Source organism: Diceros bicornis, chromosome 29, assembly GCF_020826845.1.
Source record: "Diceros bicornis minor isolate mBicDic1 chromosome 29, mDicBic1.mat.cur, whole genome shotgun sequence".
In the NCBI taxonomy this organism is placed as follows: domain Eukaryota; kingdom Metazoa; phylum Chordata; class Mammalia; order Perissodactyla; family Rhinocerotidae; genus Diceros; species Diceros bicornis.
Window position 1 is genome coordinate 28,571,599 of NC_080768.1, and position 24,394 is coordinate 28,595,992.

At 37.2% G+C, this 24,394-nt stretch overlaps 1 protein-coding gene across 1 annotated transcript in view; it reads right to left on the bottom strand.

Moving 5' to 3' along the window:
* TEX15 (testis expressed 15, meiosis and synapsis associated) overlaps positions 1-24,394 on the bottom strand; it is a 98,707-nt gene that overhangs the window by 71,286 nt on the left and 3,027 nt on the right. Inside the window, exon 2 of the mRNA XM_058525161.1 lies at positions 15,857-15,926. The gene's annotated coding sequence lies outside the window, so the exon portion shown is untranslated. The remainder of the gene's footprint in view (positions 1-15,856; positions 15,927-24,394) is intronic.

A 24,394-nucleotide genomic window follows, 5' to 3' on the forward strand; every position in this document is an offset into this window, starting at 1 on the left:
AATTCCTAGAAAAACTTGCATTTTTTCTCTGTCCTTTGAAGTTGTAAATTTTACCATGTCTTTAGAACGTAAACACCCCAGGAGATAACAGCCCACAATCGCCTGAGACTAAACCTGGCTAGCTCAATCAGTAAAGCCTGAGGTTAAAGAAAAAAAAAAAAGGGAAAAAAGTTTCATTTTAAAATGCAAGTTGCTAGAGAGGTTTTCTTATCCAAAATCTAATTCACAGTCTTAAAAGTCTTCTTCACAAACATTAATTAAAAAAAGCTTTTAAGCAGGTAACTTTGTTCCATCTGCTAGAAACATAATTATTTATAAACTAGTGAGTTTTCTACTGTACCTGAATCATGGCTAAAATTTTAAAATAAAAGCTGTAAGAGCTCTGTCTGAGTCTGTCTATATATATGTATTTACGTTATATATGTGCGATATTTTTCTACCTCCGAATGGTATTAACAAAATTAATTTCTAAAAAGAGTTCTATTTAACTAAAGTAAGCACTTACATAAATTATTTCTAAATATAACGGAAACTAATCCAAATGTTTTTCAAGTTAATGTGATGTAACATAATCTTTGCCAAAAGAAAAGCTTAAGTTTGTTGGTTTAATTAAAATAGATATGTCTTCACAGTGATTATCAGCATTGGATATAATACAAACATGCAACTTTTATTCTACCTGGGTTATTAGTCAAATAAGCTCGTGTTATCTCCTTTATAGAATTTGTCAGCAGGAAAAAAAAATTAACTTAAGATGATGCCTAACTCCTTTAATGTCTGATGAAATTTTCATGAATAAGCTAAGTATGAATTTTAAGAATAAGTTATACAGATGTTAATGCAATAAGAATTTTTAGATGCAATAATGTGTGTTTCATGGCATGCGTACTTAAAAACAGCTTCCCGAAATCTTTTTGGTAACTTGAAACTTGAGAGTTTTGCTAAGTTAAATTAAATGACGGGAAACTCACTGAATATTTAGATCATTTCTAGATAAGATAAAACAGTAAAACATTAATTACTGAACAGAGGTTTATCTATTTTTGGCTTCTTATTACAGAGAAACTAAAATAAATTTGGGTCTATTAATAAACATATTTTGTGCTTTATTGGAAGATTGCACTTTGCAGAAACATATGTTTCTAAAAATTATAAAATGTATTCAAAAATTTGCTAATATAAAGAATATGGGTATAACATAGAGTTCACAATTGCTTACTTCTTAGTTTTCACCAGAAATTAAGGTTTCTAAGGGTTAAGAATTCAGGGCCGGCCCCGTGGCTTGGTGGTTAAGTGCGCGCGCTCCGATGCTGGTGGCCCGGGTTCGGATCCCGGGCGCGCACCGAGGCACCACTTCTCCGTCCATCCTGAGGCCGAGTCCCACATACAGCAACTAGAAGGATGTGCAGCTATGACATACAACTATCTACTGGGGCTTTGGGGGGAAAAAATAAATAAATAAAATCTTTAAAAAAAAAAAAAAGAATTCAAATTAATCTATGTAATTACAGCTACTAAAAATAGGGAAAAATCTCTGTATGCAAGGACAATAAGATGTATGTTTTTGGTAAGACAAAAGTATGAGGAATGGAGATACATTTTTGTTAATGAAAAAAAATAATTTTCTCCCAAAATAAAGCTGGTTAATTCCAAATGAAAAAGAGAACAAGGGACAAACTAAAATGGACATAAAAAGTTATAGAAGGTTTATGGAAAAGGAACTCTGAGAAAAGAAGTTTTATGCATAGTTAAGCTGGCTAAGATAGGAATTAATTTAAGTAATTGAATTTTAATAACAAAAGTAAGCTGGTGCACAGTTAAAATTTGGTATTCCCTCTCTCTGTTAAAAAGAGAAAGAGACAGAAAGAGGGGGAAAAAAAACCTTACCTTGTGTGGTCAAGTTAGCTAAAATTAGATTGTTATTTTAAGAATTTAAAAAATAAGCTTTAATATCAATTGTGTATTTATATAAAACTGGTCCTTAGTTTTCATTTCTTAAAAGAACAAAGTATTCTCAGATATTGCTTTGTTCCTGATAAAAGATTATGAAAGGTTTTTCTTTATCTTTCTGTGTTTTATTAAAACTATTTCCTGTGCTTTGTGTTAAAATAAGCTAAATCTTTTCTATTAAAAACAGCCCAGGTTTAACGGCTACGTGATCTTCTATATTTGTCTTTGAAATCTTTTTGTCACTTTGATTAAACAGATAATTAAATATTAAGCTGCATAATGATCTGTGGGTCCTATTTAGGCAAGTGTTTTGAAAACGTTTTTTTTTGATATTTTTTGAAAAAAGTCCTAAAATCAGATTCTAAATGAAGTCGTTCTTGACCTCTAGATAACTCTGGAATTTTTCAGAAGATCCTCGAGATATCTCAAAAGATTTGTTCTCTATCCTTACAAAGAAGGGGATATTAAACTAATTAAGCTTATGTGATATGTTAAATTGCATGCAAAGCACTGTCAAATAAAATAACATTAAGCCTTCTTTATGTTATGTCTTTACAAGTATACGTTATAAGAGTTCCAGAAATTATATGAAATTCCTGGAAGTCTAATATGTCCTGGTATAAAACTTTGTCTATCATCAAAATTCAGGTTCACACTAAAAGGACTGGACCTGAATATCAGGTAAACTCATTAGATGATTTTCATGTAAAGACAGCAACAAGAGAATCTATCAAGATTGGTACTTGTGGATGAAGTCCATTCTGCCTCTGCAAAGAAAAGCCCCTCATTGCCAGACTTCTGCCATCCTGATGTCCTTGTACCATGGCAACAGTCGGCTGCTGAATCAGAGAAATTAAGATGGGTAGACAATGGCTGTAAATTAAATGAACAGTCAAAACTATGGGAAACCCAGGACAGCCTCTTGGCTCTTCCTGGTTCCCTGGTAAACCCCACTTTTTGTTTTTTGCATTCCTTCACCCACCACAGTCCACTAAGAAAAACTAGTTCTAAACCCAGAGTCCTCAGAACTCCTCCCTCTGGGTCCTTTGAACACCTGCAGCCGGACTTCATTCAGCTGCCACTTAGTATGAGTTGTCAATACGTTCTCAATATTGTACGTATGTTTTCTGCACGGTTTGAAGCCTTCCCTTACCACAAAGCTGATGCCTTCACAAAAGCAAAAAAAATTGTTAGCAAATGTGTTTCCCACTTGGGATATACCTTCCACAATCTCCAATGATCGAGGCACCCAATTCACTGGGCAAATCAAAAGAGCCTTAAAAAGCCTTGCAAACTTCTTGGAATTATCACCGTCTCTTTCACCCTCAATCATCAGGCAAAGTCAAGAAAACTAATGGAAAAACTGGATTCAAGCAGTAAAAGTAGTAATTACATGGGATAGTATGAACTGAGGACGATGCACTAATGTTTTATTTTTACAGATTTAAAGAAATCTTTTCTCTTTGCTAAGATACCATTGTGAACAAAGGTGAAACATTTACCTTTTCTCTCTACTTGATCCCACCAAAATTCAGAACCTCTGATTTATATAAATAATCAGGCCAAGTTTTAATACAAACAAATTAGTTTTACTGACTATCTTGGGTTAAAAAAGGGGGAGGGGGGAATTAGAGAAAGAAGAATATGTTTGCACCTCTGTAGATATTAGATTCCAGTCCTGTTAATGATCTTTGAAGTATGTTATATACCTGTAGACTGGACTCCCCTGGCCTAAGGTATTGCCTTTGTTCTTGCTGACAGTTTGCAGTACCTCCTTTGGAAAACATAAACTCATCCCGCATGATATAATTACCGGCAGACCAATGTCTATTGGTATACAACCTTCTGCTGATCCCTTGTTTTACCCTAGTATGATCAACTTCCGTAAGTCTCTAACGTCTTATGCTCAAGCCTATCATCAACAGGTTAAAGAAGGTTTCCCAGATTCCAATTTAAAGGATCCTGTTGGTCACAGTCTAGAGCCTGGTGACTGGGTATTCTGGAAGCATCCTAAGAGGAAGTTAGCCCTCGACCTCTGTTGGAAAGGACCTTACCAAGTGCTCCTGACCACTGACACTGCTACAGAACTAGAAGGCATTGCACACTATGTGCCCTAGCTGAGTACACCTTTGTGTGTGATTACGATGGAGAACCACAGGCTTATGAATGTCTAGACTGCTGGTGTGTGACAGGACAATGCCTTTTAGGATACTACAGTATTCCATTTCAAGTTCTTGTTAAAGAGGAAACCCAACCACAATCTCACAGGTCTAGGCGAGACTTGGTGACTCCCTTTTCACACTCCATCTACTCTCCATTAATTACCACTGCCAAAGGCTTTGTCCCTTGGATTGGTATAGTGCATAACGATCTGTTGAAAAAAAAATTTAACCCTAACTATAGCTAACCCTAGCAAGGGTTGCATTAGATAATCGAATGGCACTCAGCTATCTCCATGCAGAACAAGGCAGCATCTGTGCCACAGCCAACACCTGCTGCTGTACCTGGATCAACTCTTCTGGAGAAGTTGAGTTAGAACTTGCAAAAATTAGAAAAACAGCACAGGATGTCTCTGATCTAAAGTCTTTTAATGACACCCTCTCTGGTTCCCTATCGATGTTTTCAGCTGGATTCCTTCAGGTCTATGTGCTTGGGTAAGATCAGGACTTCAAATATTGCTTATGATTATTACTGAAATTTTACTACATGTACTTGTATTTAAATTTCTTATGCCACTGCTTACTCAGATGTGCTCCAGAACTTCTACAAACACCAAGATTACCGTCGCTCCACGTACTGAAATGATAGATAAAGCTTATTCACATGAACTTTCAGGTAACCAGATGAAATTTCTGGGCGAGGAAGCTGCCTCAGAGCCATTTCCTGACCGCCTCCTTGTTTCTCAAATGTGGCCTAACGCTTACGACAACTGACTCCTTGGGAATAACCACTGGAGAAAATATTTCCCCTCAACGTGGGACACTGACTTTGTGGGACAGGTCCATCCCAGCAACGTGGGACTAAACAAATCTATGGCTGCTCAGCAATGCTTTCATAAAAAGATCTCAATCAAAAGGGGAAAATGTGAAATAAAACAGGGTCACTTATGTCTGAAGGCTTTAAAATGGAGCTGGGAAGCCATTAAGGAAATGGGTCTTATCCATGTCCTCATTGGGCAGAACATGAACTTCTGAACACTGCAAGAAACCTGCAGCTCCTCACAGTGATGGACACGTGCCTCCCTCTAGCTAGCCTTAGAATCAATTAGGTTGAGCAAATGTTAGCTTTCTTCCAAAAACCCCTCTTAACATGCTTTATAATGCAAACCTCTCTCTTTTGCCTTTAAAAGCCCTTGCCTCTTACTCCCTTAGTGGGACACTATTTGGGTTGCTACCTGAATCTCTCTACCTGGAATTGCAATTCTTTGATCCCAAGATAAATGCCTCTCTGCCTCTCATTCTGGCTCTTTAGTTTTAGGTTAACAAATGTAAAACAATGGCATTCTTCTTTGGTAAATAATTATTTTTCATTAAAATATTATTTATGGCACATGTAGGGGCCGGCCTGGTGGCGTAGTGGTTAAGTTCACGTGCTCCGCTTTGGCGGCCTGGGGTTCGCAGGTTTGGATCCTGGGCATGCACTTACGCACCACTTATCAGGCCACGCTGCGGCAGGCATCCCATATAAAGTGGAGGAAGATAGGCATGGATGTTAGCCCAGGGCCAATCTTCCTCAGCAAAAAGAGGAGGGTTGGCAACAGATGTTAGCTCAGGGCTAATCTTCCTCACCAAAAAAAAAAAATAATAATTTATGGCACATGTAATGCACGTATTATTATTTCTAAAAGAAAAATTAATAAATGTTTTTAAGTTTCTTGATTTTAATTTAGTAAAGTAAATATCAATAGATATAATCCTCATTAACAAAAGTTCTTTAGGGTCTTAAATCTGAAGAGTGTAAAGGGATCCTGTGGTATAAAAAAGAATACATCTGGTGTTTGGTCTGGCACAGAGCTTCAAAAACCCTTGGGATTCCCTGAGTGACGAAGAGTGCCTCATACTGGGCCCCTAGATAGCCAGAAAGACCATGCATGTGATTAGAGGGTTGGGACTTTCAGTTGCCTCCCCTGGGAGAAGGGCTGCAGACTGAGTTCAAGCACACGTCCAAAGATTTAATCCATCGTGCCTACTTAATGAAACCTCAGTAAACACTGGACACTGAAGCTCAATGGAGCTTCTTGGTTGCTGAACACAGTGATGTGCTGGGTGGGTGATGCATCCTGACTCCACGGAGAGAGAGCACAGAAGCTCCGTTCAGGACCCTCCTAGACCTCACCCTATGTATATCCGTTATAATAAAACCATAATTGTAGGTACAGTACTTTCCTGAGTTCTGTGAATGTTCCAGCAAATTACTGAAACTGAGGGATTCATGGGAACCCTTGAATTGGTAACAAGTTGGTCAGAAGTGCAGATGGCCTGAGGATCCCTCTTGTGACTGGCATCTGAAGTAAGGGCAGTTTTGTGATGGACCCAGCCCTTAACTTGTGGAGTCTGACGCTAAGTTTGGATGGTTAGCATTCGAACCGTATTGCATTATACTCCAGTTAGGGTGGAAACAGAACAGATTCTAAAACCAAAATCTCTGAGAACCACTGCCTTAGGGAAGCTCTTGCACATGTATACCTAAAGGCAAGTAGAGGAATGTTCAAAGCAGCACTGTCACTGAACAAGTGAAACATCCATTACCAGCAGAGTGGATAAACTGTAGTATACATACCAGGAAATACAACACACGAGTGAAAATGAACGCACCACAGCCATCTGAAACATCATGTCAAATCAAGTTGCAAAAGATTAAAGTATGATGCCATTTATATAAAGTTAAAAAAAAAACATGCCAAACTAAACAATTTAGAAGGGACAAAATACGATAGCAGGCAAGTCCCCAGCTCACTGTGTAACAACCTTGGTGAGTCTCAATAAAAAATTTTCAATCCTATACCAGGTGAACAACTAAGTCAGTCTAGAAAAAAATATACAGAAGGGTTTAGACAAATTTGTGCTTAACAGATCTATAGTAACATTCTGCTTCCTTCTTACTACTCATTCATGGGGTTTCATTACGTAGGCAGATTGGTGACTGATATAACTACTGTATTCTATGAATTCCAGGAAACTTATTTTTTCAAATTTCAATGCTTCTGAATCAGGACATTTATTAAAATCAATATGAATTTTAATGTAGTATTTTTCTAATCTCTTCCATGAAGAGATTACTATTAAGTTGATAAAGATCTTATATCAAATGGCAATCTAGAACAGAAGGAATATGAGAGATGTTACACAAGTTAACAGCTGAGTAGCAGCTGAATGCTCCAAAAAAAAAAAAAAGATCTGACCACTGAAAATTTACTGTTTTTCAATAATCCCAATAAATTCCTTTTACCATTCCCTATTGTAACTATCACACTTTACAAATTTTCTCAAGTATCATACTGGCCCTCACCCTGACCTAAAACCCAGTCTGTTACTGACAGAGAAAACAGAGGTCTCAGTGTTTCACGAGGAACTGTGTACAAACAGAATTATACTACTATATTAAAAACTTAGCTTTTAATGATTTATTTTAAGTAACTGAGTTTTACATTTTTTATCAATCTGAATTCTTAACTTTACTAAACTTTATAAACTTAAAATTAATTATAAGTAGACTGTGTTCATCCTAAGTGGAACCATCTCAATGTTCTAAAATTCACTGACCTAGTGACACGCAGAGAAGGTAAAATCAAATCTCTGACTAATTTGACCACTGCTACTAGATTATATGATAACTTTATTAATAGACAAAGGACACTCCTTTGAGCGAATGTCGTCTTTGATAGTTTCGGCTATAATCACCAGTGAATATGAAATTGGCATAAACAGAGACATGGACTGTGCAACAAAAATGCAGCTGTTCTTAGTCTTAAGACTAAAGTTTCACAACTCAAGTAACACCAGGATAAAGAGGGCTAGGGTGGAAACAGACTTCTTAGCTCTTTTACTCTGCCTGGCTCACAGAACGTCCATATTTGGGTAAGAGAAAGCCCTTTGCAGGTATGCAAGGGCTAAAATACATATACATTTAACACACACCCTTTCTTAGAAAGCTACTAGAAGATGTGCTTCGGGAAAAAAGAGAATGAATCTAAAGTGAAGATAACATTGGATTAAAAAAATGAATGGATCCGGGGCCGGTCCAGTGGCGCAGTGGTTAAGTGTGTGCCTCCGCTTCGGCAGCCTGGGGTTCGCAGGTTCAGATTCCAGGCGTGCACCGACATACCGCTTGCCAAGCCATGTTGTGGCGGCGTCCCATATAAAGTAGAGGAAGACTGGCACAGATGTTAGCCCAGGGCCAATCTTCCTCGGCAAAAAGCGGCGGATTGGCATCGGATGTTAGCTCAGAGCTGATCTTCCGCACAAAAACAAACAAATAAACAAAGAAAATGAATGGATCAAACACAGGGTACTAACCCCAGGACGGATGAGAGTGGCACACAATTTCTAGGAAGCCATCAGTCTAGACTCAAGCAGGAAAATGGAGGGCTCTAAAAGAGAATCCCCCAGGTTAAAAAGACAAAGGAACTTATATGTCTCAGCACATTACTGGCAAGTACTAGCACATCTACAGAAAAAATTATTAGATTTATAAAAAAGCAGGCTAAAAAAAGCAATTACTAATTGTAAGGAAGACAGTTATAGATGGTCACAGTTGTAGTAAACAATATCTGGATCATAATAAGGTGAGCACTGACTTTTAACAAAAAATTTTAAGCATGATGGAAGAATGGGGGAAGGTAGTGTGATGGATGGGACAGCTATGTTCTCATCTACTATGATGACAAAAATCAATGCATAATTTCTACCATTGATAATCAAGAAATACTAGCAAAACCATATTATTTATAAGTGTAGAGGTGAATACCTAAGAAAGTAACTACAAGAGTTAAAGGCAGCTGCCCCTAGGAAGTAGAACCAGGCATAGAAGATAGTGGGACAAAGGACAACTTTTTTCATTACACATCTTTAGTACAATGACTTTTTAAATTATGTGCAAGTATTAGTTTGATTAAAAACCAAAAGTTAGGGCCGGCCCCGTGGCTCAGTGGTTAAGGGCGCGCGCTCTGCTACTGGCGGCCCAGGTTCAGATCCCGGGCGCGCACCAACGCACCGCTTCTCCGGGCATGCTGAGGCCGCGTCCCACATACAGCAACTGGAAGGATGTGCAACTATGACATACAACTATTTACTGGGGCTTTGGGGAAAAAAAAAAAGGAGGAAGATTGGCAATAGATGTTAGCTCAGAGCCGGTCTTCCTCAGCAAAAAAGAGGAGGATTAGCATGGATGTTAGCTCAGGGTTGATCTTCCTCATAAAAAAATAAAACAAAACAAAACAAAACCCAAAAGTTAATTTTTTAAAAAAGTAGCACATTTTATACATCATATTTGGATAAAAAATAGGTTGTAAGGCTATGCCATTACAGGTAGCAACAACTTTGACAGGAATCAGGATGTCTAGGAAGAACAGTATAACATCTTTCAGAGAGAGGCAGAGTATTCACTTTGATGGAAAAATCAGAAGTCATCCATGAATTCTGGTATCATATGTCAGAGTTCTCACAGATCCAGATACCATTCTGAGGAATAAGGGGGAAAGTTTGTTTTTGTCATTTCAGCGGTTGTTATTGTTATATAAATGTTCCAAGTCCTTTTCCATTCTTAATGCTATTTAGTTATTTGTATTATTCAGTTTTTGTAACACACTTGACATTTTTATAAGCAATGCTTGCACTGTGATTGGAATTGCCTAGTTCGTCAAATGCTATAGAAAGTGATGATATTGTGTATATGAAAGAAAATTAAGGCTAAAAGAATAGTAACCATATGCTTGCAAAAGATGTAAAAGAAAAACGTTCAGAGGTAAGCGCTTACATTGAAGTAATAAAATCTTGAAGAACAGGGATTAGACACTAAAAGTATGAACAAAATTTTAAAAAGCCCTTTCTCACTAGAAATGTGCCTGAAAAGAAACTGTTCTTGGCATATCCCTGCTTGCCCACTGTAAGAACTATGCAGAGTAACACTTTTTAATGTAAATATGTAACTGTAAACTCAGGGATTGGGTTGCCACATAATTCTTCACTAAAAAGAACGCAGAAGGAGACAGTCTGCTTTGCTTTAAGCAGGAAGAACTGGCCTGATTCTATTAGAAGGAAATACCATGGGTCACTGAGAGTAAATTTAGCAGGGAAAAAAAAACCTGGCAGAAAATATAGGAAAAGTTCAACAATAATTATGGCTTGGGTTATCAGTAATTTCCTTTTTACTTTCTACTTTTGTATTTTCTAACAAGTTGACTTCAGAGAGATGGAGTTAAAACTGTTCTAAGATCCCATATTATCTACAAGGAGGGTAAATATACTGATTAACTTTAGACTTAAGTCATGCACGCATGTTTTAAGTTCTCGGCTAACAAGAGGGATGAATAATTAATGGATTTGGTGAAAAGTCTCAATTCATTGATTTATAAACATTGACCATCTATTTTTTCAATAACTGATATCAGTTGTGCTCTGTTATTTCTATTAATCCACCCCTCTCCTAATTCTGCTGGGTAGCAGGCTCTCTTACAGAGTTCATAATTTATAACTCATGCTCAATTATTGAAAGTCTCATATAATTTAAAATAAGAGAGAAAACAAACTTATAATGGAGAAAACAAACAAAAGACAAAATCGGTTCTTTGTAAAGAACAAAAAAGCTCTGAAAAATAACTCTGCTAAGACTGATTAAGAGAAAAGACGACACAAATTTAAGACAACTCCTTTATGAATCCCAGTAAGATTTTTCTTGTAGTTAGAAAAAAATGACTTTTAAAATTCATGTGGAATAATAAGTGCCTGAGAATAGCCAATATCCTGTTATTAAAACTTATTATAATGTTACTATAATCAAAATGATAAAGTATTGGCCCAGGACATATACAGATAGTAGAACCAGAAAAGAGTCCAGAAATACATCTAAGCATCTACATAAAATTAATGTATAATAAAGGTGGCTTTTCAATTTGTTAGGAAAGATATGGTTTATTTATTAAATGGTGACAACATAAATGGTAATATATTTGTAAGGGAACAAGACTAGATCCCTAATTGAGAACATAATATTAAAAAAACTCAAGTTGCGGGTGGCAGGCCCGGTGGCATAGTGGTTAAGTTCACGCGCTCCACTTCAGCAGCTTGGGGTTCGTGGGTTTGGATCCCAGGCGTGGACCTGCACACCGCTTATCAAGCCATGCTGTGGCAGGTGTCCCACATATATAAAAAGTAGAGGAAGACGGGCATGCATGTTAACCGAGGGCCAATCTGCCTCAGCAAAAAGAGGAGGATTGGCAACGGATGTTAGTTCAGGGCTAATCTTCTTCACCAAAAAAAAAAATTCAAGTTGGGGGGTTGAGGGAGGGTGAAATGGGTAAAAGGGTCAACTGCATGGTGATGGATGGAAACTAGACTTTTCATAGTGAGCACACTGTAGCTGTAGTATATACAGATGTTCAATTACAATGTTGTACATTTGAAACCTATATAATGTTATAAACCAATGTTACCTCAGGAAAAAAAATGCTCTGGCAAGGGCATTCAGATTTAGAATCCTAAGATTTGGCTGCCTTAATTAGGAAGGGGATAACAAAAAAGGGCTTTCATTCTTTCTGGTATCCTAGAGCAGTGTGGGAGTTTAAAATTATGTCCAGAAATCAGTTGACACTCCTCCCTCCAACAGGTGGAGCCTAATTCCCCTCCCTTTAAGTATGGGCTAGATTTAATGACTTGATTCTGATGAAGAGAATGTGGCAGAAATAATGGTGTGTGTCATTAAAAAGTATCTGGCTTCCTCCTTGGTCTATCTGGACAACTCGCTCTGGGGGAAACCAGTTGCCATGTCATGAAGACACTCAAGCAGCCCAATGGAGAGGTCCATGTGGGGAGGAACTGAGGCCTCCTATCGACAACCACATGAGGCACCATCTTGGAAGCAGATCCTCCAGCACCAGTCAAGCCTTCATCTGACTGCAGCCCCAGCCAACATCTTGACTGTAACCTCATGTGAGACCTCAAGCCAGAACCATCCAGCTCAGCCACTCCCTGATTCCTGATCCACAAAAACGTGTGAGATAATAAAAACGTTTGCTGTTGTCCAAAAAAAAAAAAAAAATTCAAGTTGGATATGAATGTACACTAGAATCAATCATAATACTCTCTAGCAATGCTAGGCATTTCAGGGGAAGAAAATCTAGAATATTAGGAAAATTATTAATGAAATGAGTAACGCTGTGTAAATCTAGCTTCAATAAGGATACAAAGTATGCCAAAAGAAGCTGATAAAAATATAATGGCGGGGCCGGCCCGGTGGCGCAAGCGGTTGGGTGCGCGCGCTCCGCTGCGGCGGCCCGGGGTTCGCTGGTTCGGATCCCGGGCGCGCACCGACGCACTGCTTGGTAGGCCATGCTGTGGCGGCGTCCCATATAAAGTGGAGGAAGATAGGCACCGATGTTAGCCCAGGGCTGTCTTCCTCAGCAAAAAAAGAGGAGGATTGGCGGATGTTAGCTCAGGGCTGATCTCCTCACAAAAAAAAAAAAAAAAAAAAAAAAAAAAAATATAATGGCAAAAGCGGTAGCGATTACAGTGAAGCTAAAAAAGCGCCATAGGAGAGCTGGAGCACGAGGCATGGGAAGAAAAGAGATTGTATGCAGTCAAAAAGGTAACGACAGTGTCTGCAACACTAGCACAGAGACAGTTTCTGGTAATGAAGAGTTTCCAAGTGGAAATGAAGCATTAGACTGAGGAGGCCAAGAGTAGGAAGATACAGGCCCATGGAAAGGAATGGGGTGATGACAGAAAACCGGAGAAAGAAATTCCTTCTGATGCCATAAAAAACGAATAGAACACTAAAAAGGAAAAAAATATGAATACTGGAGGATTTTTAGAAAATCTCCAATAGGTGAGGCTGAACTAACTGTTAGAGAGCAAGGTCACTATCAAAAGGACTGTAATCTGCGAAGAGAAGGAAAAACGCTCATACCAAAAAAATATATAGTAAAGTGACTCAAAGGTTAACACCAAACTCTACACAAGTAGATTTTCGATAAATGTCTGTTGAATTGAGGAGTAAAGATTGAAGAGGTAAAGTTAAACAATACATTGTTTTCCATAAACTAGAAGCTTGAAACCAAATTTTGTTGAAGGGGCAGAGGATGCCCCTAAGCTGCTATCAGTAAAATCCAACTGTTAAATAATTCTCTTGTTTCACTGAAAGAATGTCGTTGACCTTTATTTGTCTATCAATTCGGGAAGGAGCATTTGGCTAAGCATTAGATCATTTCTTCTTACTGATTTCAGATTCAACATCTATGAAGCCATTATTATGTGACACGTATCCCCTGAGATAGGTCATTCAAAGGTTTACATGTCAACACTTTGTGAACACATACATTTCAAGAAAGCTCAATTTCTTTTTTTTTTTAATAATTTTATTTATTTATTTTTTTCCCCCAAAGCCCCAGTAGATAGTTGTATGTCATAGTTGCACATCCTTCTAGTTGCTGTATGTGGGACGCGGCCTCAGCATGGCCGGAGAAGCGGTGCGTCGGTGCACGCCCGGGATCCGAACCCAGGCCGCCAGCAGCGGACCGTGCACTTCAACCGCTAAGCCACGGGCCGGCCCAGAAGGCTCAATTTCATTGTAGTGACTTAGGAAGTTCTATCGTTAATTCTCTCTCAAGTTCTTCTTTAACTTGAGGTTTGGCTATGGGTAACTTGGAAAGTGGGAGGAGAGAGGGACATCTGGAATGTCTAAATGCAGAACAATGATAATCATAAAATCGCTGTTTTAAAAAAACTGCCCCTCAGTCTTATACATAGAAGGTAAAAGTTATTAAATAAAAATGTTTCTAGATCATCTCCATCCTCTTCATATAAAATTAAAAGAAAACAAAATAGGAAAGGAGGCTCAAGAGTAGTTTTATTATGCTTTTAATTTTATCTAAAATGTCCATTAGGACTATCTAATCATTTCTTTTCAGTTCATCTTGTTCACTTTGGCACTGCCAAATCTCAGAATCTTTTAGAAAGAGCACCATGTAGAGATTATCAAATCCTTTTGGAGAAGATGAGCCATCCGTTGAGTTCTACTTCCCTGGAGGGCATTATTGTGAACCAGAGACAAGGGCTTATTACAACTACACAGTAACTCCAATAGCTATCTGGACTACCAAGACATAACAAGGATGATTGGGAAAAAACAAAACAAAACACCAACGTAACTCCCAAGAGAACAGCTCTGTTCTGTTGATACTTGTTTTACTCAGATTTAAAAGCTTTAGACAAGCAGAACCTGTGTGCTTCTGAAAATCAGTGCCCATATCAACCACGTCCCCAGAACGCTGTATCAAAAGACAATATCATACATTAGAATGCACTATGTCTCTAAACTTCTAGAAATTTACAGTAAAATTATACTGATTTGAACTTTGTGGGGAAAATAAACCTTAATACCTTGGGGTAAATGTAATAAATATATTATAGAATCTTAACAAATAAAAATCTGAGAGCTACCAAAAAGACTTTGCTAAGATTGAAAAAACAATTTTTTTCCCAAATGCAAAAAAGTCTAGAACTGATCATAGTACCTAGTAAAAACATGAGGGGGGGGTGGAAATACCAAAATTCTCTGGCCTGGTTACAACAAGCTGTGGGTAACCTGGCTAGAGAGCTCACACTCCTGTGATTTAATAATCCAACTTCTAACTCTCCTTCCAAATTGTCTTTAGAAAATTGGCTTGAAAAAACTTTCTTTTCAAAGTATTTATGACATAGTAGAGAAAGGACTCTATAAATCAGTAGACACGGGTTTCTTGTTCTGATTCTGCCACTCACTAAACGTCTGCTCCTAAGCCTTACTCTTCTCCCCTGTATTTCAGTAAGGTTTACAACTGTATTCTAATCTGTAAAATATTTTCTCTCCTCCTATACCTATCCTCTTTTTACCACTTCTGGGCTTTATTGATTTAAATTTTCTCTGTGGCTCCACAAAACAGGCATATGGAAGAAATTGTACACTGTATGCAAGCTGATGCAATAAAAGTTCAACAGCTTCCTAAGTTACAGCCCTGATCCCTCTCCTAACTTTCAAACTTAGAAAATTTATTTGCCTAGAGTACTTCTGTCTATGACTATAGCACTTTCGTTTTTTAAATGTCAACACCTGGTCCAATTTCCATCCTCTGAGATATTTTGCTTTTAAAATCAACCAAATATCACTTAAAATCCATCTGATTAACATGTGGGTGACCAAATGTGGCAACACGACTTTTGATTAAAAACGTAAAAGTAAAAAAAATCTGGTTATAAAACAACTAAGTTTCTTATCCTGCTTATGTACTGGTTCAAAAGGCAATTCCAAACCTTGAATACCACAAATGTTCTAAGCAATATTTGCATATTGGCCTGACTTTCCAATTTAGTTATTCAAAGATTCCATAGTTATGTTAAATTAAGATCAGTTTTGTGTGGGCCAATCTTCTTCACTGGACCATAATTTACCCATTTTCTATCTCTAGCACCAACCATAGTTCCTTATAAAATAAGTAGCCAATAAAGAATTACTGCAAAGGCTAAACATGTACATACTTTCAAAGTATTCCAGTGTGTGAAAAAATACATTCTTCATGTATCTTTTTTATTGCCAAATTATTTATATGTCAACTGTAAAGTGTAAAGTAGAAGAGTTTACCCGAAGTGGGTTGAAAAAAAATCACTATAGTATTATAAGTAATAGCAGTGGCAAAGTCATTATTTGACATACTCACCACTCTTCAATGGAATCTACCATCATACGGTTATGATCAGGACTCAATCCATAGATGAAAAATGACAAATCTACAAAAAAAGAAAAAGGTAGAAATATGTAGAGAATTATGGTCAGAAGCTCCCCACCAGAATAAGGTCTTTATTGTCCTCTCAGTTGCTTCTTCTCCTTATTTCTGCTTCACTTCTACTCTTGTTTCATTTCAGGGGAGGGAGGGGTCTGTTTTCTGCATGTCTCAGTGCCTTCTCTCACATCCTTGCATTCTTTTCTCCTCTCGCATTCCTCTTTTCTCATTAAGTTTTTTTCTTTCTCTTCCCTTCAGTACATTCTCATCTGCTGAATAGAATCAGCTCACCACTTTTATGCAGCCATTGGGTAGAGAAAACGACACTGTGACACAGCAAATGAGCTTGCTCTTGAATTTTTATATATAGCAAAAATTACTAAACACTAGGTAACACTGCTAGTTTTATGCCAAAATTTTAATTAAAATTCCTTGTAAATGGTTATGATACATTCTATGCACTGTGTAGGTACTTTATATATAGCATCTCATTTAATCTTCACTGATTGGTAGTATTATTCCCATTTTTCAGATGAGAAAACAGAGACTCAAAGTTTAAGAAACTTGCCTAAGGTTATCCAAGTGCAAAGGTGGTTTTCAAGTCCAGGCTTGAGGTCTGGATTCAAACCACTACACTATCCCAATCAGTTCTTAAGTTTCTTTCTAGAGGCATTTAAACCTTAACTCTGTATGCACCATGGAAACAATAAAGAACTATAATTAGTCCAAATCTTAATGACCTGTTATAATTAGCTTCACGTTTATGTCTTGATTTCAGGATACTACTACTTATGCCTCGATTTCAGGATAACACTACTGATGACATGGTAATATCTAGACGGTACTAATCTACACATTAAAATGCTACACATTCTTTAAGAAAAGGTATTTTTTATTAGTGAAACATCCACTGAAATTTGGCATTGATTCCAAATTCTAATTTTTTCTTTTCTCCAAGTTAAACATTCAAGAAAATAAAAAAAGGTATTTAAAATAGACATTGTAGACCCGTTTTTGAAAAGAAAACATCATTACTACACATTTTAAATCTCAGTGTATAAATAAAAGAACATCTTACCCTTTACTTATTTCTTATTTTGCCTATGTTTTACTCAGGTGCTTTAATGAAGTGTCATTGCCCAAGAGACCCAAAGAAATAAAAGTAGAGAATAGAAAGAAACAATCAATCGGGTAGGTATAATCACATAGTATCAGGGTAATAAGGATGAGAGACTGGCATATAAAAGTGAAATGCCAAATAATTTGGGACCTAGAAATTCTGAGCAATTTGATAGTAATGGTCTGTTCCTATCCAAATTCCCATGACGTGAGCTGGCATTCACATAAGAATATCGATAATGTCATGAAATATTTATTAATAACTATATTGGTAATATGTACGTTTGGAAATTGATTAGTGGCATTTACAAGTCTACTATAATTATAGTAAGTTAAAGGATAATTTTTAAGTCAGTGCATTAATAAGAATCTGAAGCAAACTCGTAAATTAAAATGACTAGCATATATAAAAAACAAATACGTATGAGGATACACAAGTTACCAACTGTCTTTTAATTTGATCATAAAAGTTGCTCAAGGAAGGATGTTAACACATATACACTTGCACAGAGCTGTTTCAGACTTTCTGGAACGGCAAAACAGTGGTAAAAAAAAAAACCCGGAATAGGAAAAAAAAAATTGGCCATGGGGACACAGAAATTACAGAGCGACACCAACCACCAGTTTTAACAAAGTACTGATTTGGTAAGCCTTTCCACAAATTCATGGGAGATATTCCATTAAAAGAAAAACTAAAGCTGTCTTCAAGACTTTTTTTCTCTACTAGAACCTATCTAGTACAGCAACTCTAAATTTAATCTGCAGAGGAATGTACGTGTTTATATGGGTATGGGGGAAAATATTCAACTAAAGTTTCTATTAAATATAAGAATTCTGCATTCACTGAGATATTTCAGATTTTCTTCTTTATAACTACCCATTTAGCAAGGGAAAAAATGGCTTATAAAAGAGTTGGAGGAAAAAAGCCTCAGTTTCACCTCATTTTAACCTATTTCAGGAGATGCTAAGAATGTGTTATGCAAGAATTCAAATGACAAGGAGTCAAATCTACAAAACTGTGTTTAGTTGTGAGAAAAAATCCAAAAGAAATGCCAACTTCTTCATTTTTTACGAACTTGTATTTGAGAACAGAAAATAGAGAAACGAATATCAACTTAAGAAGATAAACAAGCAACATATGTTTGGGTATAAAATTATATTGGAAAACTAAGTAAGCTTATTATGAATACATCAAATTAACACTTAATAAATGGAGCACAGAGTGCCCGAAGGTGAGCCAAGGTTCAACAACCGACCACAAGAGGAGATGAAATAGAGTTTATTATTCACAGGTCCTGAAGGAAGTACTTGATACTCTTCAAGGGACAACACGGGGAGGTCAAGGAACAGTGCAGACCGAGAGAGGCAGGACCTGGGGCACAGGCCTTTATTAGGGTCTGTGGGTGGAGTGCTTTGGGGTTCCTGGGCTAACGCTTGATTGGTCACCTCAAACCAAGAGAGCAGGGCTGTAGTAAGCCATACGGGGGTCTTTCTTATCTAAGGGAAGGCAATGGGAGGCAGGGGAGACTTTTGATCACAAGGGCCATTGGGGAAGTCATATCAGAAACTTCCATTTGCTTGTGACTGAGGGCTACTATGTAGAGCATGCACTTGCATGAGGGGGCTAATGTCAGTGTAAGGTCACTGCAGGCTGCTTGGATGAACAAAATGCATGCCAAAGCAGCAATATCATGGAGTAGCTTAGCGAAACTCCCCACAAAGCCTGAGGTGAAAAGAAGCAGAGAAATGAAGTGATCAGTGTGGCAAAATTTGGATAAAGAATCTATTCCCCTCAATTCAATTATTTAGGTAGGTGAGTTTTGAGTCAGTTTTTTTTTTTTTTTTTTTGTGAGGGAGATCAGTCATGAGCTAACATCCATGCTAATCCTCCTCTTTTTGCTGAGGAAGACTGGCTCTGAGCTAACATCTACTGCCAATCCTCCTCCTTTTTTTTTTTTCCCTTCCCCAAAGCCCCAGTAGATAGTTGTATGTCATAATTGCACATCCTTCTAGTTGCTGTATGTGGGACGCGGCCTCAGCATGGCCGGAGAAGCGGCGTGTCGGTGCGCGCCCGGGATCCGAACCTGGGCCGCGAGTAGCGGAGCGCACGCATGTAACCGCTAAGCCACCGGGCCGGCCCCTTGAGTCAGTTTTTAAAGAACTCTGAAAAAAAGTCTTATGTTGAAGAAGAGGATCTTAACAGACACCTCTGGAAAAAAAATTCAGTTAAGTTGGTTACCCAGATGTCTACTATACTTTCCAATTATAGATCACTGGCTATGCAAGCACCAGGAAGTAACATTCACAGTCATGAAATTACCTGTATTTCTGGTCTTAGTGAACTAAGGGCAGTGGTTCTCAAATTGTGGTCCCTAGACCAGCAGCATCAGTATCACCTGGGAATTGGCAATGCAAATCTTCTGGCCCCATCCTTGACCTCCTCTATCAGAAACTCTAGGAGTTGGGTCCAGCAATCTATGATCTGACAAGTTCTCCAGGTGATTCTGATGTAAGCTACATTTGAGATCTACTGGTAGATAATTCTGAGGAAAGCATACAATCAGCTAGATAAGAACCGTGTCTTTTTTTGTCTTTTTTCTTTTTTATTTTTAGTATCGGCAATCTCTTTCAACCAGTGTCACTATTACGAGAAAGAAATGCTCTTAACTGGGAACATCACTTTCAAGCTTAACGCTCCTGCAGAGAAAGAACCCAAAAGAAATAAAAATATAAACGTGGTTTTGCTTTTTGGGGTGGAAAGGGAGGCAGGCATTCATTTAATAAGTATTTATCAAGCAGCTACCTTGTTCCAGGTACTCAGCCAGAAGACAAGGAAACAGAACTCTGAAGGCTACCAACAATTTTACTTTGGGTGCCATTCAACGTAATACTAATAACACAGGTTGCCTTTTCCTGGTGTACACATAGGCAGTAATATCCACATGAATAATGAAGTATTTATATGGAAGCAATGGACCAGCAAAGCAAAAAACCATGGTTCATTCCTGATGATCTACGGTTAGTGGTTCTCAAATATATATCAGAATCATCTAGAGGGCTTGTTAAAACACAGATTTCTGGGTCTCACCTACAGAGTTTCTAATGCAGTATGTCTGAGCTGAGGCCCAAGAATTTTTATTTCTAATAAATTCCCAGGTGATACTGATGGTCCAGGGACCACATTTTGGAAACCACCAATCTAGATGGTCAGGCACAATAAAATTTGGGCACTCCAGGAAGGAAAGGTCTAGTGATTACCAGCACATTTCTCAAGGCTTATTCATTTATATTTATTGCCAAGATTTAGACTTGCCCTCAGGGAAAAGAGAATAGGCAAGAGAGAGATTATCCTTTAAACTATGTGGTTTAACTGTTTTAGCTCAATAACTCATGTTCAGTTGTCTATGTTGGATCAACCAACTTCCAATTTGAGGAGTTTCCTAAACTAGAAACAAAAACTAGTACTCAAAGATTTCCATTATTTTGTGATGACTCAGAAGTCCTATTTTTGTTTTAATGTCCTGTACTGTATGGATGGATTTCGCTAAAAGTTTGGGGCAGGCTCTTCCTCCAAGCCCAAGGAGGATCCTGTTTCTATCTAATTATATGCAGTCAAATGAGAGTAAAAAGTAAATTACATGCTTTAAAGACTATCCCAAGAGTCTAGGCTATGAGAAAGAGTACTTCCAGTCCAGCTGCTTTTCATCAGAGGAATACAGTTAAATGTTCCCCAAGGGTTACCATTCCCCTGGTTTCTTCCCCTTTGGAGTCTAGGAGCTTGGGTAAAAATAGATCAGGTTGCACAAAGAAGTCAAGGTCATCCTGGCTACAGAGAAAGGTGAGAAAACAGCTCAACTCTTCACTAACTCAATCCTCCAGTCCTATTCCTTCCTTCAACCTTCCCAAATGCCCAAATTCAGACTGGCTTGACCGAACAGAACCACACTACCATGGACTAAACTAGCAAAGGATAAATTGCAACCTACTCCATAAGAAAGATAACCTGGATTACCCACCCTTCTCCTATATATCAACCTTGTTTTACAATATTTATAGATGAACACAATGAGAGGGTAATTGTTACTACTAGGGAGCCCAACTATTAAATCTAAACAATGCTTTCCTCTAAATTACTGTATTGAAAAATCAGTGAAAAGCAAATGAAAACAGCAAGAAAGTCATCATTTTGCCAGCTTAAAGCCACTTCTTGTCCTCCTAAGACAAATATAAACAGAGAGATGATTGCCTGGCCAAAGTCCTGGAAATTAGATGTGTTTCCAGAAGGGTGTAACATATGGAAGTAAATTGTGCTACCAGGCTGTGAAAGACGAGGAATAGGTCAATCAATCAATATAACCTCAAACTGAGTGCATTCTCTGCTCGGCAGATGGAAATTACATGCAAAAGGAGTTAGGGAATTATTGTAAAAGCACAGGGATAAGATTAATAGCTAATCTATTATGGCTATGAGACTTTCTAAAAGACATTAGGGAAATATAAAGGAATAATCAGATGATTAAAGATAATGACATATAATTTTCCAGAGAACTTAAAATATAAAACTCTTGGAAAACAAAAAATAAGAGCACCTTATTTAATCCTTGTAGAAAACTTACCAGTTACTTTCCCCAACAACAAAATAATCACTAAAATCGGTCACATCTAAAAATCCACACCATGCATGCTTATTAATGTAGGAAAAAAAGCTATACAGGTAATACATGAGGCATTGCTTGATAAATTTCTAAGACTGAACCAACACTGAATCAACTTTTCCTCCTATACTGCACTGTTTTCTAGATAAAAACCAAAAGTATTCCTTATATTGGCCCCTAACGTCAATGAACTGTGCACTGAATCATTCTTGCTATTCAAGGTGTTCCTCTCATTTTAAAATATTAAGCTATCTTTCTGTGTAGGTCTAAAGAATTAAAAAGTAGCTTCATTTTCTAGACATTCTGGTATGGAAAATACAGCCACCAATCATTATTCACCTATTATGGTCTGCTGAACCTAAAAGTAAGAAATGTATGGCTGAGGCCAGAAAGATAAGGTCAAAAAAAATTTTTTTTAAGATAACTATTTAATATTGGATCATGCATATTTATAAGGGAGTCATGCCCAAAAAACACTAATACACAATTATAATTCCTAAATAAACTTACCTAATTATACATCCTTCTCATGAAACAGGCAGAATGTTCATTTGAAAATTAAATTTTCCGTATTTAAGTTTAAATTTGAGAGGGTAACAAATGGCAATTATCCAATCTTCTTGCATATGAGCAACAAGCTAATAATGTGCATCCTTAATAATGTTCCTATCAAGAATGGGTTTTAATATAATTTGTCTATTTCTAACTTCACATTCATTTTAAGACTATACCTGACTGTTTTAAAAACAAACAGGTTTCTCAAAAATTCTGTAGAAGCACATTAATCATGCAATGTCTAAAAAGCTAAAATAAACCTGGTGGGGATTACATCAAGTAGACGGACTGGAAACTTAAAAGACTTCAAAGAAACTTGTAGGCAAAACTTGAATATTATTGAGTCCCCAGAAGAAAAGTAACTAGAACACCAGTCATGGCACCTTAGGCAGAGAAATGAACTTGGATCATTTTTCTTGACTTTTGTGATGCTATTCTTCTGTTAAACTAAAAATTTTAGTCTCACTTTTGGATAGTCCACAAATATAAGGTGACCAAAACAGAATAATTTGCCATCAGCTTTTTTTCAGACTCAGCAAATTTGTAGCAAATAATTTTCCTTTAAAAAAAGTTAGCGTAAATAGTTCAGATAGATTGTTTTTAAAAGAAAATTATTTGACTTACTCATGCCATACATTAAAGACAAATATTTTTAGTGGCACTTTGGTAAAGCCAGATCACCTGGTTCCAAATCCTGTTGTGCCCCTTACTAACTGTGCAACTTTGGACCACCTACCCAATCTCTCTGTGCCTCAATTTCTTCACATATGAAAATGGGAAATTAAATATCTACTTAGTAAGTTAATTCAGTTAATCGACATTCTCCTGCTATACTGATTAACTGAATTAATATACGCAACAAAAACAACAATGACCCATTTATAGTAAAGAGCTATACAAGTGTTGGCTGTTATTATTAATGCATGTTTAATCACAGAAGGAAGTTATTTTTTAATCCTTACAGTTTAATGTTAATCATCTAAAATTCCTCCATTCTTTTTCAAATAGTTACTATTTATTGACCAGTGAAGCCCTATTCTCTTTTTAGCTTTAAGAGAGAACAAGTATATACAAAATGCTTGTATTTGTATGGGTTAAATACCTCAGATGGGCAGGCACATAACAAATTTGGGAAAACTAAAATACGAGGTTTAATAGATTGAAATGGGCTTGAAAGACACCTGCAAAAGAAAGACACAAAAAATTGGGTTTTCTAAAGAGAGAGAAAGATGGATTTGTGGAACCCTTCTTTAAAATTTATTATTTTGTTGTTTGTTGCAATTGCTTCCTATTCCTTGGCTAAATATGATGTCACACAAAACACACCACACAGAATGTAAAGGACGTATAACCCTTAAGTAAAACTATCATTCCAAGCTCAAAGTGCTTACAGACTTCCCTGACCACAACTACAATACGTAATTCTACTAGCAAAGAATTTGCTGATCTTATAAAAGCTTTGTCCCTTTTAGATTTGCTGTATTATATTAATGGCACAAAATTGTGGTAATGTTTTCATCTAGTTATATTAGGAAATATTTGTTCATATCTCCCTTTACAGATGATAATCTGTTTTTTGCTCATAGTTTCCGCTAAGATCCTGCATTAAAATGCTTATGTGAGCTTGAAATGCCTCTCTAAACAAAAGGCTTTACTTGTAAGCCACAGAGTACAGAACACTGCCCTATCAAATAAGGAGTCACTACACGGTGCAATAAATGCTGACTAATGGGAGAAGCAAAGGATTGGCAGTTGAGAACCTAGGTTTGAGTTCCAGCCCTGAGACTATCCAGCTACTTCAGTTTATAAAACTGAAAACGCATTCCTAAAACTGAAAACGTGTTCCTCTAAAAACAACCTTTCTCAAGTTTATTACTGCTACATTTGTTTCTGGGGAAGGGGGTCTCACACCCTTTAGTGAGTCTGATAATGCCACATATCTTTTCCTCAACAACAATTAAGACAATCCACACATTTTTGCAAACAATGAGGGGCTTCTAGTAATCACTGAAGTCCATGTATCCCAAGTTAAAAACCTCTAGATGAGAAGATTACAATGGTTCCTGCTGATTTAATATAAAAAATGCCGTTTACTCATTCTTTCTCTCTCTCACACACATACACTTTACAGTCTTGTTGTTCAATT